This window comes from Euphorbia lathyris, chromosome 6, assembly GCF_963576675.1.
Source record: "Euphorbia lathyris chromosome 6, ddEupLath1.1, whole genome shotgun sequence".
Lineage (NCBI taxonomy): Eukaryota > Viridiplantae > Streptophyta > Magnoliopsida > Malpighiales > Euphorbiaceae > Euphorbia > Euphorbia lathyris.
In genome coordinates, this window is record NC_088915.1 from 87,896,131 (window position 1) to 87,901,556 (window position 5,426).

The 5,426-nt window shown below is 35.7% G+C and overlaps 1 non-coding gene across 1 annotated transcript; it reads right to left on the reverse strand.

The window, feature by feature from the left end:
* Positions 1-3,250: 3,250 nt before the first annotated feature.
* Positions 3,251-3,357, reverse strand: LOC136234299 (small nucleolar RNA R71). The gene has a single exon (XR_010691189.1). It is a non-coding gene; the product is annotated as a small nucleolar RNA R71 (small nucleolar RNA).
* Between the last annotated feature and the right edge of the window lie 2,069 nt (positions 3,358-5,426).

A 5,426-nucleotide genomic window follows, 5' to 3' on the forward strand; every position in this document is an offset into this window, starting at 1 on the left:
TCCATAATTATGTATTTTGCCAACATCAAAATGGGGGAGTTTGTTGAAACACCTTTCCACAAGATTTTGATTTGACAAAATCATCCATGATTAAGAGGCAATTAAATTTAAATGCTTTGATTTAATTGTACTAATGTGTTTGTTCAGTATTGAGTGCAAAAATATATATATAAAGTAAGACAGGTCAGAAGTCAGCATAAGCCAAAAGCTAAGTGGAACGGAACTCAACACAAAAGGATAGAAGCTGAGTAAAGTAGAACTCAGCATCAGAAGCTTCCTTCAAGTTGCCAGAACGAAGCTGACTAAATTAGAAGACTCCTTCAGAATTGAATAAACAAGAATGGAGCTGACTAAGAAGGAACTCAGCATGGAGGTTGAACATTCGAAGATAACGAATGAAGCTGAGTGACAGTCAGGACAGCATGAAAGATCCGTTCACTAAAGGACAAAGTCTGCAATCTTCTGCACCAATAATTGAAGCCTCGAAAATACAAAGAAGACTAATTCCAAAGATCATGGGTCAATGGATTATTGGTAAAAGACAACTGGCACAAAAAGACAAGTCTGATGTAAGAAGACAAAACCTGACGCCTGAAGAAAATAGAGGAAGGGAATGGCGGAACAGACTGAAGCTGACCAGAAGCTGTCTGCTAAAAGAACCGTTTTGGACTTAACGGCTAATTCATCCCAAATGATCCAATCTTCAGAAATTCATCTATAAAAGGACAATGATAGTTCTTGGATCATTTGCTCAAGCATCAAAAGAAAAATACAAGAGAGAAAATTCTGAAAGCACTCAAATACAAAAAGATCTTACACCAATTTTTCTATTCTCTGTGTAAATGCTAGATTGATTGTTTTGTAATCATCTAAGGTGTTCTTTAGCTGAAAAAGAACAAGTGTGTGATCAATAGAAATATTGAGAGTGTTGAGCTGAGTACTTGGTTGTAAGTATTCAGTGGTAGAAAAATCTAAGTGCTGGGTTGTAGTACTTAGTAGGAGCTGAGTAGACGAATAGAGGACGTACTCTTGCATACTCACTGCCTTGTAAAGGGTTTGTGCTCTACCTTGAAAGTGCTCAGTATTGGATTGAAAATCTCAGGAGGAACTGGGGACTGGACGTAGGCAGAGAGGCCGAACCAGGATAAGTCATGCTGAGTAACTTCTAAACTCTCTCTCTCAATATATATATATATGTGCATGTGTTGCTTGTTGTATTTACTCAGCTTATAAATTGTTAAAACTGAAACTGAGTAAATCTGAGTGCTAAGTTGGAAACTGACCTTTCAAGTGTCAATTCCCAACTCTCAAGTCAAGCAGTCTTAGTCAGCATAGAACTAAAACTGTCTGACTAATCAAACACTCGTGCTGACCAACACGCTGAATTATCAAACTCTTAAAATAACATTAAGTCAGCATAATTAAAAGCGAAAAAGTTACATTAGTTCCTAACCCCCCCTTGGAACTAATTACTAGGGACCAACATTACACACTTTCGTTTTCGACGAAACGCGATCGTTCGGGTGGATAAAGACGTCCTTTCGCAATGGACACGATCCTTCACAACGGACACGACACTTCAATCAAGACTCTTCAACATCTATAAATAAAGAGTTGATGGAGAGTTGAAGATATGTAGAAAAAAGAGATTAGTATAGAATTTATGCAGAAATTCCGAGTCAAGTGATTCAGAAGTTAGATTTCGATTCTGTAAAAAGCAATATGCTGTACACACATTGTTTATTCAATAATAACAAGTTTAGTAGCGTTTAGACATTGTTCCAGTTTAGTTTTCATTTTGGTAGTAGACCGACCCAGTCTCTATTACGAAGATTCAACGAGAAGATTGAGTAGAGGATCCGCCACTGAGCCTGACAAACTCTAACGAAACCCAAGGAAAGGATTGACAACCCGTTCACTTGCAAGTCGTCGAATGTTTCCATGCTCCATGTTCTCTGTAAACTTGTATCAATTTATATTTCATCTAATAAAGTCCGTTCTATTCGATAGATTTTTATGCAGCACTTATGGTAACCAATCCACTAAAGTGACTGCTGGTATTTTCATTAAAACGTATTTAATCTAAAATCTTTACAAGGAAACTTTGTTGAACACTTAGGCAAATTATTATCTCGAAAGAGTTTTAATTTGATTAAGGGCAACTATCCCGAAAGGGTTTTGTCATGTTCAAAGCCAATTAATTAGAGGTTCCGTCATTTATTTCATCTTTATAATTCGTACAAAGTTTAAAGTTGTTTTCTTTGCTTAATGCAAATAAATACATTTGTTTACTTTTCTAAAAAGTACTAAACGTTCCTATCTTGCAAATTCATTCTTAAATCAGAATATTTTCTAACGTTTTCAAAATCTAATCTAATTCTCATTCTAGCAATTTCAAAACCAAAACCGATTAAACAATTTTTTTCCATGTCATAAACCTAAAAGTAAATTTAACCGATTGTAAATAAGTTTTGTTAAAAAACGTTTCCTGTGGGATCGATATCTTTTATTACTACAAGCGTATACCGTGCACTTGCGGAAATCGCTCAACAAGTTTTTGGCGCCGTTGCCGGGGAACGCCAAAATTTTTGACAAAATTTTAAATTTTTCGTGTTTTATTACGAATCTAGGTTTATTCATACTTATTCAAACTTTTATATTTTATTTATTTTCAATTACTAACATATTTATTTTTCAAATTCTGTTTTGTAGGTAGTTTCTGTTCATGCGAAATTTCAAGTTCATGCGCAGTTCTCGAAGTTCAGGCACGTCACCAGATCCTATTGACCCAGAAATTGAAAGAACTCTTAAAAAGAACAAGAAAGAAAAGAAAAAGAAAAACAAAACCCCAATAAAAACTAGAATTACTGAGCCAGAAGTTATGGCCACACTTATGGATTACGCTAGGCCAGGAGTGGCCGGTGTAACAAACAGTATAGTTAGACCCCAAATTAATGCAAACCAATTTGAAATTAAGTCTGCGTTGCTTAATATGTTGCAAAATAACGTAACATTTTACGGGTTACCTAATGAAAATCCTAATACCCATTTGACAAATTTCTTAGAAATTTGTGACACTTTTAAAATACCGAATGTGACTGCAGAAGCAATCAATCTTCACCTTTTTCCTTTTACTTTGAAGGATCGAGCCAAAGAATGGTTAACTTCTATGCCAGCCGCAACATTTGAGACTTGGGAGCAATTAGCCCAAGCGTTTTTATCAAAAAAATTTCCTTTAGCAAAAACCGCAAGAGTCATTAAAGAGTTAACATCTTTTTCTCAAAATGATAATGAAACTCTTTATGAGGCTTGGGAACGTTTTAAAGAACTTCAACGTTTATGCCCACACCACCAATTGCCCGCCGAACTTTTAATGCAAACATTTTACAATGGACTAAATCCTACGACTAGAGGTTCATTGGACGCTATGTCTGGAGGGTTATTCATGAAGAAACCATCTGCCCAAGCAAGAGAACTTTTGGAGGAAATGGCAATCAACAGCAGTATGTGGCCCGCGGAACGTGGACACATGCCATCAGCGAAACCATCATCCTCAACTACTTCATCAGTTAAAGGTATAGTGAATCTTGATCCAGTAGCGATGTTGCAAGCCCAATTTTCTGCCTTATCGCACAAAATTGATAAGTTTATGGCACCGTGTGATCCCAATGGTAACTCAATCCATACGGATGTGGATTACGAAGGTATGAGTGAAATTGAACAGGTAAATTTTGTCCAAGGGCAAAACCAAAATAATAACCCTTATTCCAATACATATAATCCTGGATGGAGAAATCATCCTAACTTTAACTAGAGAGATAATAATAATACTAATGCTAATCAAAATCGTACTACTAATTATCAAAATCAATCAAGAGATACGATTAGCACCTTATCTTCTAAAATCGACAAATTTATTGATGCTATGAGCGGAAAAATAAGTAATCACGACGATGGTTTTAAACGGATCGAGAATAAATTCGATCAGCTTATTAAAAACCAATCATCTAGCATCCATAATTTGGAGATTCAAATTGGACAACTCGCTAAATCAATTCCATCCCGCAAAGAGGGAAGTCTTCCAAGCCATACGGAAGAAAATCCGAAAGAGCATGTTAAGGCTATCACTCTTCGTTCAGGGAAAAATTACTTAGGCCCGGAAATGCCCGGATATTCGACTTTACCTGGAACTGATTTACCGAAGCCCAAAGAAGATACATTAAAACAAAAAGATACACCAATTGACTCTAGTACAAAAACTTTTGTACCCAAACCACCTTTTCCACACAAAGTCCGCAATAAGGACTATGACAAACAACTTTTAACATTTCTAGATAAACTTAAGAATTTGCATATTAATTTAGCGTTTATGGATGCGATTACGCAAATTCCCAATTATGGTAAATTCCTTAAAGATTTAATTTCAAAGAAAATCAGTTGGGAAGGAATTTCATCCATTTCACTAACTGAAGATTGCAGTTCGATTGTGTCAAGCAATTTGCCCACTAAACTCAAGGATCCCGGATGTTTTACCATTCCGTGTAAATTGGGAGATATTGAATTTCCCAGTTGTCTCTGTGATTTAGGAGCAAGCATTAACTTGATGCCATTATCTATTTTTAATAAGTTAGGCTTAGAAGAAGACATCAAACGTACCAATATGGTTTTGCAATTAGCGGATCAAACCACTAAAAGACCATATGGTATAATTGAGGATGTTTTAGTTAAAGTTGACAAATTTATTTTTCCTACCGATTTCGTTATTTTAGATTTTGCTTATGACGTAAATTGTCCGCTAATCTTTGGTAGACCGTTCATGAACACGGGACGTGCTCTAGTTGATGTGTCGGAAGGGAAAGTAGTTTTAAGAATAGGAGATGATAAGATTGAGTTTGATATGAATCAAGCGATGAAATATCCTATGGAGGATTTCGCTTGTATGAAACTTGATTTAATTGAAGAATGTGTAAATGACATTGTTCAAAAAGAAGAAATAATAGAACCTATAATGAGTGAGGAACTAGAAGATAAGGACCCAGAACCTTTGATTCGAGAAGATGGACCAGTTCCGTCTTCAATTATAGTTCCACCTAAATTAGAACGTAAAGAATTACCAAGTCATTTGAGGTACGCTTTCTTAAGCGAAGGCGATTCTCTACCTATTATTATCTCTAACAAATTAATACAAGTCCAAGAAGAGAAATTGAAAGAAGTTGTTAGAAATAGGATAGGAAGTATGGGTTGGTAAATTTCAGACTTAAAAGGAATTAATCCGAGCATTGTAATGCACAGAATTCACTTAGAAGAAGATAAGCCACCTAAAGTGGATAGGCAAAGACGCCTAAATCCGAATATGAAAGAAGTAGTAAAAAATGAGATTACTAAACTTCTAGACAATGGAATCATCTACCCTATCTCGGATAGTG